This window comes from Wasmannia auropunctata, unplaced genomic scaffold (genome assembly GCF_000956235.1).
Source record: "Wasmannia auropunctata unplaced genomic scaffold, wasmannia.A_1.0 LD335921.1, whole genome shotgun sequence".
In the NCBI taxonomy this organism is placed as follows: Eukaryota; Metazoa; Arthropoda; class Insecta; order Hymenoptera; family Formicidae; genus Wasmannia; species Wasmannia auropunctata.
Genome location: NW_012026969.1, coordinates 568,525 through 579,463, shown reverse-complemented (window position 1 = coordinate 579,463; position 10,939 = coordinate 568,525).

Sequence of the window (10,939 nt, the reverse complement as noted above, 5' to 3'; positions counted from 1 at the left end):
GAGAGATTTTATTTAACGTACAAGAAGAGAGAAAGAGGAAAATAAATGTGAGAGAGAGAAAGAGAGAGAGAGAGAGAGAGAACTGAGTGCGACAGAGGGAATCCGCTCGAAATCTTGGGCGCTGAAAGCGGAGGCGCTAAGGCGGAAGGACCGCGACGCGCAGGGGGGAAGGAGAGCGAGGAAGAAGCGTTTGCGAGAAGCGGGAGCGAGAAAGTGGTGGCGGGAGCTTGAGAGCCGTGTAAAAGCATTGAGAGCACTTTAATGAATACGATTAGGGGCGTTAACTGTGAAGGATTGCCAACCCGAAGAAAGCGCTGCTCGCGCGCGCGAGAAAGCCCTCTCTCTTCTCTCCGTCTCACTCTTCGCTTCTGTCTCCTCGCCGACTATCACGGTTTTATTTTTGTGTAACGCTAACGGGTGTCGGAACTTCGACATCCCTCCATCAGACCGAATTCGTAAGTGTATTCTTAAAACGATCTGTAAATGACTAATAAATTGTCCGTCCCATCTACATAACGTTCAACGTGTGTAACTCTGGAACGCTATTATTTTTTCACGATTGTTTCACATCTCACAGAGAGAAATGAAAGAACGTAAGAACTATCGCAATTTGGTTTAGTTAAGTAAACAGATTTTCTATCAAACGTGTGCCTATAAGACTTCGATGTTAAGATTATTAAATGAGCCTCACAGAAATCAAACTGATTTAACTTCATGAAATAAAAAGTAAAGAAACTCAATAAAGTTTTTAAATTGCTATATTATATGTGCTCTGGTATTAAAAATAATAGAAACTTTCCAAAAAATAAAGTTATAATCAGATTAATTTCTGAAAAGCTGAAATGTGAGACAAACGACGATTTTGACGATTACAACAGAATTAGTCACAGCGATTTCGTGCTTTTTTCGAGAACGAAAGTAGACGAATAAATGAATGGCACAAATAAGTGCAGCAAATAATCGCGATCACCGTTCATTATTATTGCATATTCCAATTATCTTTTACCGTCGAAATAGGGAGAAAGTAATTTTGTATCTTGTTATTTATTCGTGCGCAGAGATGCAAAACACGAAGATGAGCGCGATAAATAGTGGCGAATAAAAAGACAATGGATATCAGAATTGCGTATTTATGCAAACATGACAAACGAGTTCGCTTACCAATCGTTGTACCTTGGCCAAATACCGTCTCTCGGCTGTACCTGGAAAAATTAATACATTATAATTATTATTTTATCGTGCATTTTACGTGTATTAATTACCGCGTGTTATTTAATTATTTCCATTTTGGCTAAAACGCAACTATATGTAGAATAAATTATATAAATAAATATTCAAACGTTTCACATTATTTAATTAAATGTTTCGATTATTTAATTATTTCTCTTCTCAGTTATTCGCGCCCCGCGATATTTTTCTCGCTCGCGTATTAAATTTCCGTCGCAACGTTCAATGTGGGCGGCGATATTTAGAAAGAATCTCACAAATTAAAGATCGATATTTTTCGATGCCCAGAAAAAGCGTGGGCTTAATATAAATTACACTTGTTCATTCAGATATTTTATTCGATTTATAAATCCAAAGCAATTAAATAAAGGAAAAAAGAATAAAAAGGCTGAAAAAATACTGCGGTAAATATTTATTCGCGACGTTGTTAATTGATTCTAATTAGCATGCTACTGATAATGCTACAAAATGCTTTAACATTATAGCAACCAACTTGTGCGTCCAATGTAATTATTTTGATGATTCAACATAATTAGTTTCAGATCTGTATTTAAATGTTCTGATGCATCAACAAAATCGTTCTTTCCTTGCGGCAATATGAAACTAAACGCGTACATATAAACGCCGATGTTTGTGAAGAGATTAAACAAGTAAAATTAATTTTACTTGCTAGCTAGAGTATTGTAGTCTCCGCCGATTGTCTGCAAATTCCTGTAAAGAACGGTCGTTGAAATATCCAAACATTTAGCTAGATACAGATCTGAAACCAATTGTGCTGATGATACGACAATTATTTGCAGATCGCGCGATTCAGAGATCGTGAGAGACGATCTAAATTAAGTACGCGCTACCAATATTGTCATGGCAAATTTTACATTGATGAAATTTTTTCTTTTCTCTTCTAAAGAGTATCCGGCGCGCAGAGTTTCCTCGAACTACGCGAGAGATGCGCCAAGTTTCGCGGTGTCGTGGAAGTATTCTTATACGTATACGTCACGATAAAAGTAATAATCCTGCGCTTTTAACTCGATCCAACGTGTGCGACATAATTAAAAATTAAATATATCCCGCGGGAACAGAAATGCCTAGCCATCTAAACTTGCAACTTTACCGGGAGCGGCGGAGGTATATATCGTATATCTTCAAATGGCTACAGGCATTTCTATCCCCGTGTGCACCTAATCTAACCTAACCTACATGTAATGAAAACCGCGATCTACAAATTTCCGATGCGTTACGGCTAGCGAGAAGCTCGCCGAACACACTTGAAAGACCGCCAGGATTATTCTTGTGGTATATGTCAGGATTTGTACTTACCGGAACTGTATACCCATTTCCGAAGCGCGGTGCGGCGACGTCGATCACAAACATCGATGTGCGGAGTTGATCGCGACAATCAATACGTTCCCGCGATCGTCCGTGACTTCCATCGGCACTTCCGAGAATTCGCGCCTCGTACGCACTCTTAATCTGCAACGAAATCCGCAATTACTCGCGCGAGCGTTCGCGTGACTTGCGTCTCCCGATCGAGGCGCCGCGAAATTGTCATGACGGCCGGGCGTGCGCGCGGCGTCGCGTCGGATCGTTTGAATTTGCAATTTAAAATTGAAATTCGCAGTAAAATGTTTTCTATACTTTTTGCAGCAGTTCGTAACAATTCATGATAATCGTCGATGCTTTGCTCGATGTCTTTCACGAAGAATAGATATTGGACAGTGGAAATTAATGTGCAATAGAAACGCGAAGAAATATTCTTATTCAAATTTCAAATTGTTGCGAAATTCAAGTGAAATAAAGATCAAGTGAACGAGTTGTAAAGAGACAAGATGCTGCGTATATACATATATATAAATAATAGCGCAAAACACAATAGTATTGTAATATTTAATTAAAATTTTTCTTGCGATAGAGATTATTCTCACACACATACGTCTACTCTAGCCTCTATTATAAAATTTATATTATTTTTTTTACTGACACACGGAAAGAGAATGGTTTTGCTGAAGTACATCAAAATTAGACCAAATACAGATTTGAAAATAATTACGTTGGACTATCAAAATTATTATGTAGAACGCACTATAATGCTACAAAAAGTTTTGACATTTGAGCAACCAACTTGAATGTGTAATATAAATACTTCGATAGTCCACATAATTATTTTTATATCTGTATCTAGCCTATTTATTTCCGATGTCTATTGTGCGACAATTTTTATATATTGGATTGTCTAAATGTTAGACCGATTTTTCATCACTATTATTTGTGCCAGCGTTTGAAGGTTGAAGCGACTTTAAGGCATCCCGTGTATAATACGGATAAATATTTCCGGGAATATGTTTTCCGCGAGGCAAGTTTCCGAGTCACACGACATTCCTACTTTCCCGCTTCTCTTTTTTCCACGCGTTAACGAGTAAATTATAGACCCTCGGGGCGCTTTCGCTCTCGCAGCTGGGAGAAAAAAAAAGGAACCCTCCGCGTGTCGCGGCCGTGCGCCCGCCGTTGACAGATGCACTTATCTTTCGAGCTGAGGACGCCGCCGTGCTATCGGCATGCAAACGACAAACCATTTCCTATGCACACCCTCGTTAGTTTTCTTGTCGGGCCGACGCGAATAATCTGCCTCGTTAACGGAACGGATAGAAGCTGCCTACGCGATGTGAGATGCCGGGAGAGTGCGTGCGCGCACGGTTATCTGGCCGCTACTAATTGTCGAGATATTTAATTAGAGAACAGACGACGCGCCGCTATCTCCGACTCGTGTGTCGGAGGAAAAATTCATCGTGGAATTTCATTCATCCTCGGTTGAAAGTCACGTGCCGCAAGTCAGGCGCGAGTCCCCTGCGTTTTCCTCTCATTTAGACAAGACTTTCGGCCGGGAGGCCAAACTGATCAGTGCTCTGTGAAAGGGAAGACGGAGAGAAAATTAATGAAATGATAAACTAAAATAGAATAGTAAAATTGTCTGTTCTCAAATTAAGAAATCTCCAAGAAGTGGGAGGTTGATTAGTTCCGAGTAGTTCATACAATTGTGTGCCTTTATATTTTCGTTCCTTCAAAGCATAACGATGTCAGGATAACGATGCTATTTTTATTCGTTCCCCGCGGGTCTTCTCCTAGGATCAGCAATCGCAGCGATGGAGCTGGAAGCGGAGGTATAGCAAGGCACCATCGAGAGTTCGCAAGAAAGAGCGCGGCGAATCCTCGACGAAACTCTCGTACGTCAGCGGCATTCCCCCTGCTCCGGAGAGCGGAGGGGAGGGAGGCTATCCCGGATCATCCTTCCCCATTCTCTGCTTCTTCCCTCCTGCCGCTCCCCCTCCCCCGTTTACTCTCGCGCAGGTCCCGATTAATTAATTCCTACCTCATTAGCGAAGCGCGGCAGCGCCGGGCAGCGTTTCTCCTCCTGTGCGCGCGCCGTATAAGTGGCGGCCGGATATCGCGAAGCTTACGGCAGATACGGGTACCGAGGGAGGAGAGGGCGAGGGGAGCCCCCTCGGCATATTGCATATTATTAATAACAACTGTTTGCGGACGGCTTTTCCGTTTTCCCTCCCCGCGTCTCCCTGCCCCCGTCGTCTCTCCGCCACCCGCTGCCAATTTGCCGGCCAGATATTGGATTCGGCCGCGTTAACAACACGGCCGCATTATCGGCGCGGCCGACCGGTGATAAAAGACCGCGCGCCGCGCGATGTCCAGCGGTCTGGTCTCCTCTCTTCTCGTCCCTCTTCTTCACCCCGCCCACCTCGATGTTTTTCCAAGGGCGGTCGTTATCCCCTTGTAATCGTATCCGTGTCTCGTTAACGACGAGTCTAGATTTTACTATCTCCTCGCTCGTCGGCGCGACCAGAGTTCTCTCTCCCTCTCCCTCTCTCTCTTTCATTTTTTTTCTTTTCGTTCTCGGAACGCTATCACACCCCGCTCGCTGTGCAAGCTATGAGAAAATAAGATCCTGACGCAGCGCCGCGCGTTAAAGTTACATCGGTATCAATAACGAATTCCGTTGGACACGCTAGTTTGCGCGCACGGGCGCTCTGATGCATATTAAAGGCCGACCTTCTCGCACGCAGTTTACGGAAAAACATACGAGCGTATATGATGTAATATATGCAATATGCATGAGCAATTTTCCAATGAAACGCTTAGCGTAAAGCCGCCGCGCCGTATGGCAAAATTCATGCCGGCTGTCTCAGCGGACTCGTGATACTTCCATGCTTACGCGCTTTGATAAATTCACATATATGGTACACAATAAGCGGATCCCACGGGGATCCGCGGCGTTTAACAGAGTAATTCGCCTAACGATACGGAAATTACAAAAATCGTGACGTCCGCGTTTCTCGCTCAATCAAATCAGCTGATAATGTACATCGTTATCAAAACGAAAAATACATTTCTTTCGGCTCATTTCGCTTCGAAGATTCTGACGTTCTTTCACCCTCGTTTAGGTGAATTTTCCGCGACAACCGTCAATGCCTTATAACCGTTCTTATTTTTTTTACGTTCGGTTAGCCTCTCATACCGCGCTTATTTACTTTTACATTCGGTCAACAAAGCTCAGAAATCGCGCGTTTTGCAAACGATCACGCTTGCACGAAACGGTATGAAAAGGGAAGGGGAAAGAAAGAGAGCGAGAAAGGAAAGAGAGAGAAAGAGACGCTCGAAAATGGTGGAAAAATGTCCGAGAAGTTTTAGTTAAATTACTTAGACCGTGGGATTGCCCCGTCGGACGTATACGACAGGGGATAGCGAAGTCGAAAGGCGAAGGGAGGATGGAGGGAGAGTAAGAGAGAGAGAGAGGAATCGTGTGGATGGGCGTGCATTTGTGTGAAAGCGCGAGCGGGGTGGCAGGAGCGGAGGTGAGCTATCCCTAGCTAAGAGGGTTTGCTTGTATCCCTCGAGATGCGCATACGTCATCCGATTAAAATTAGTAATTAGCTAATTAACTTAAGCGCGCAGCACTCCAGACTAAGTAAGTTGACCGCCTGATTATGATGCATCGCTTCTGAGTTCGGTTTCGCGCGAAAAAGGCGCAAGCCGCCGGCGGAAAAACCCCGCCGGCAGAACGAGAAAGGATGAGACGGAGGTGGACTTTCACCGCCGGAGAATCTCTTCGGAGAATCCTTCTTCGGCGAGAGTTTGTATGTGTGTATGTGTGTATGTGAGAGGAAGAGAGAGAGGGGGGGGGAGAAGAAAAACGGAGAGAAATCACTCTTTACGATTTATCTGTGTAACTCGACGGTATACTTCCGCGGCCGCGGTAACTGTCAGCAAATATAGAATCTCGAAAATTGCATCGTAGATTTTTACGCGATATCTAATTTCGCGTAATGCCGATTCGTTGTCCGCGGTAACGGGATAACGTGCCCCGCGAAAGACTTCTTGGAATCACCGTTCGGGATACGATCGAAGATAAAAGCGAGAGCGAGGAATAAGGTTATTTATCTGATGACGTTTTCGGCTCGTCTCTCCCGCGCGAGAGGTGGACGGTAGAGAGCGGAGAGAGAACTTTTTGTCGAACCTAAAGCGCTCCGCGGACGCGCGCGCGGTGTTAAAGATTAATAAGGATAGATTTTTTGCGTGTCAGGGCGACACGTATCGCGCGCGCGCGCACGCGCGCTAGACGAGGGTTTGTGAAAATTGACGTATTATATGCACGAGATGATATCTATGGGAAGAAAGAAAAGAGAGAGAGAGAGAGAGAGAGAGAGAGAGAGAGAGAGAGAGAGAGAGAGAGAGAGAGAGAGAGAGAGAGTCGATCGTATCTCCGTATCTGAGACGCTCGCGGAGGGGGGACGCGAGCGCCGAGAGTGATCCAGAAGTGCTTTCTCGTGTTCCTTAACTAACCGTTCGCCGGTCCTCCGGACGTCTCATCGGTCGCGCTTGCCTGCACCGGTGGAGGGAGAGAGAGGGAGAGAGAGAGAGAGAGAGAGGGTCGACGGGGACGACGACGAGGACGAAGGACGACGACACCACTAAGGACCCACCGTATCTTCACCCACACCCTCATCTGGCCCCCGGTCGCTCTTATCCTCCTCTGCCTGCTCTCCTCTCCTCTCCCCCCCTCTCCCTCGTCCCCGCGTTCCCGCCAGCCACGCGGTTATCCTCAGAAAAACTTCGCAAATGGCTTCGAGACGTTACAGGTATGCTCTCACCTTGGCTATCCCTCGCAATTTGCAATGGCCGCGTGCGAGCGAGCACTCTCTCCGAAGGAGACTCCGGCAGAAAGTGTGCTAAAAAAAAAAACAATATACGCGCGAACTTCGGGATTGCGGGTTGTGAATTCGAAAAACGAGCGACGAGAGGCTTCTCCCGTGAATGTGGAGTTGAATCCGAGAGATTCCTCTTCGAATCGCGAGCCATTAAAGCGGCCTCTCGCAAATTAATCCACGTAATCTAATTTCAATTTAATTCAATTTCACCTTATTTCAAATAAAGCGGATTTTACTCAACTGAAAGGTTTTATATATAACGTAATAAGGTCGAATTATTAAGATATTAAATCGCGGAAATATGAGAGAGAGACCGAGAGACGGAATGAAAAAAGATGACTGATGTCTAAATGATATTTTTTGACAATTTTCGCGAGATCTTTCAGTTTTAAAATAAATAAGACGGACGCAACGTGAAGAGAAAGTGGAACGCGGAATATTTCTCTCAAAAATAATAAGTTGCCGTGTTGTACTAAATGAGAGAATATCCCGATGTACATAAGTAAATAAATTGATAACATTCTTTTTTATAATGTCCCGCTCTTTTGAAATTATTTGAACGTAAAAGAGAAAAAAGGTGCAAATATATATACATATCGAGCCTTCCGTATCGCGCGAGACCTCGCCTTTCGGGGCGAATCTCGAGAGAAGATTACCCGCCGGTCTCCTTCGAGACAGATTCGCGACTCCGCTCGCGCTAAGTGACAGTAACGTAGCCGGAATTGCGACCATCGGGAAGGCTCGGAAGTAATGTGTCATCGTTAAAGGATTGTAAAGGATGTAGGGAGCTGTCGTCGCCTTCGTTTTCTCCCGTTACGGCCGGTACGCCCTTCTTCCCCGGGACGAATTCTGCGGGCTCTCTCTCTCTCTCTCTCTCTCTCTCTCTCTCTCTCTCTCCCGGGGCGAGCGGAGTTACTTCGCGCCGCCGCACCTATTAAATCCGCTAAATAATTTCGAGACCGGATTCGTAGGAAAGCGTGGCCGCGGTATTTAAGCAAGTCTCTTACTCTTTAAATTTTCTATATAATCGTTCGTTCAATCCTCACGCGTGGTTTTCACGCGTTTTTGAAAAACGACATTCGCCCCTTCCGTTCCTCGACGTGACTTTCGCGCTCTCGCGTCTCCTCGACGAGCGTTCGCTCAACGGGCGCCCGATAGTCCGCGCTATCGGAAGGATATCGATTCCTCGTGGCTCGGGGAAAGCACCCGCGTTGGCCGGGAGAGACGCCGAGGCTTTCGATTCCGAAGTAACGAGGTCCGGTAATGGAACCCCCGTATGTGTAATTTACCGCGGAACTGGAGGCGCGCGCGCAAACGCTCACGCAAACATGCGAACGCATCCACCTACACACGCAGAGCGGCTTGATTAAAATTTCTTTGGAACCTCCTTTCTCTCCCGTCCCTCTCTTTCTCTCTCTCTCTCGCCCCTTTCGTCCCTCCCCGCCCGTCCTGTGCACGGTGTTCGTTTGTCTCTCGGCGAGCGCCTCTCGATCCGAGGGGGAGAACGCTCGTCAACCCCGATGCGGGCTCCCGCGGAACAACGACGCGCGCTCCGACCCGCTTAACGGACAATTAACGTCGGGATCCCGGCGCGTAACGAGCGCGCGATCTCTAACGAGGAAAGAAGAAGCGACGGGGAAATTCAATCGCGCGCCCGCGTCCGAACTTTCGCGATCGCCTCCTTCCGCGAAAGCAATCTCCGCGTTCATCCCTCTGTAAAGTCTGAAGAGTCGCGAGGTCCATCCGCGTGCCTTTTTACGTGATTGAAAGTCATATCGAAATACACGTGGAAGGCGCCTTACAAGAATCACGCCTTTTTTCTCACAATCAATTGTATTTCGTAGTCGCGTCCGACAGTCTAAAAAAAAGAGGGATCTTGTTTTCTAACAGTTTCCAGAAGACAAATTTTCCCACTCAATGTCGATCCGAAAGTAATCTAGAAAATATTTTTCGATTATCTCGGTCAACTTACCGGATGATGCAACGTTTTCTGCTCGATAAACCTCGATACAGGAAACTCTTGAAAGGTCATTCTACGAAACAATCATAATCTTAAAATAATTTTCCAGCAAGTATGTACACGGAAATAAATTTGGTTGTATTTAAAAATTTAGCTAGATATAAATCTAATTAAATTATTAAAAATTATTATTAGAATCAAGATTCTATTAATAGCCACTAATAGTTCTTAACAAAATATTTGATGACAACTGTTTTTTTTTATTAATTGAGAATGTCTAAATAAAAAGAGAAAAAAGAGAATCCTATTTTAGATACGTAAAAATAAAAATGGTTGTCATTTTCAGCCACTTAAGATGAATCTATTAAAGAAAAATCGTGCGTCTAATAATATGACCATGGACTGACTGTATATAAAATATACATGGGCAGCTCGATGACTTCATTTCTTCTTTTCTCTTCCAGTACGAAGAGAAGGGAGAAACGGAAAATATACTCGAAAGAATTTTCTAATTAGAAACGCTCGTTTCATAAAGCAAGCGCGCCTTGGCGAGAAAAGGAGAAAGAGAGAGAGAAAGAAAACTGACGTAAAAAGTGTATTTAGAGAGACCCCGCTCCCGTTCTCTCTCTCTCTCTCTCTCTTACTCTTTCTCTTTCTATTGACAGAAAAGTGCTGCACCTTCCTTATTCAACCCTTTTACGGCACAAAGCGAGATAATTAAAGAACTTTGAACAATAATGTGTTAGCCTCTACGTTTTTCCGTGCCGCCGCGAACTCGACGTGGCACGGATTCGCGAACGTTTACAATTGGGGCATGGGCTATACATTTCAGAATTTCTTTATAAAATCCTTCAACAAAAGAAAGATTGATCAGGCAGATCTCAGAGTTACTTAGCTTAAATCGAGCGGATCGCTCGATTTTGGCTTGAAATTCGATAATTCGGATCGTAAAGGATCCAAACATGCACGGAGAGGAAAGTCCATAAATTGAAAAAGCTCGTAAACGGTGAACGAGAGAGACGTTTCTCGTTGAAATGCACACTTATTTCGAGCTTATGTCTGTCATATTCGCGCGGATAGAACGGTTTTGCTGAAGTATGTGAAAAATTAGGCCAGCTATAGATCTGAAAACAATTTTGTTGGACCATCAAGATAATTATGTGGAGCGCTCAAACATGACGATGATGCAGTAAAAGATTTCGACATCCTACCAACCAGCTCGCGTGTCTAATATAATTATTTAGATATTTTCAATGATCCACGACATAATTATTTTCAAATCTGTATCTGATGAAATCTGATCTAATTTTTACATATACATACTTCGGTAAAATTGTTCTTTCTGTGCGTATTTTTTCATGACAGTTTCTCAGTTTCTTTCTCCCGCCGAAAATAATCTGTCACGTCCCTCCCCCCTCTCGCGATTACGCGAAGTTTGAGCCGAACCGGTAAAACGTGGAAAATCCGCGTTACCGTAACGCGTAACGTAAACGCGGCTGTCTCGGAAATGGCTGCTCACCCGATGATGCGCCACGCGAAA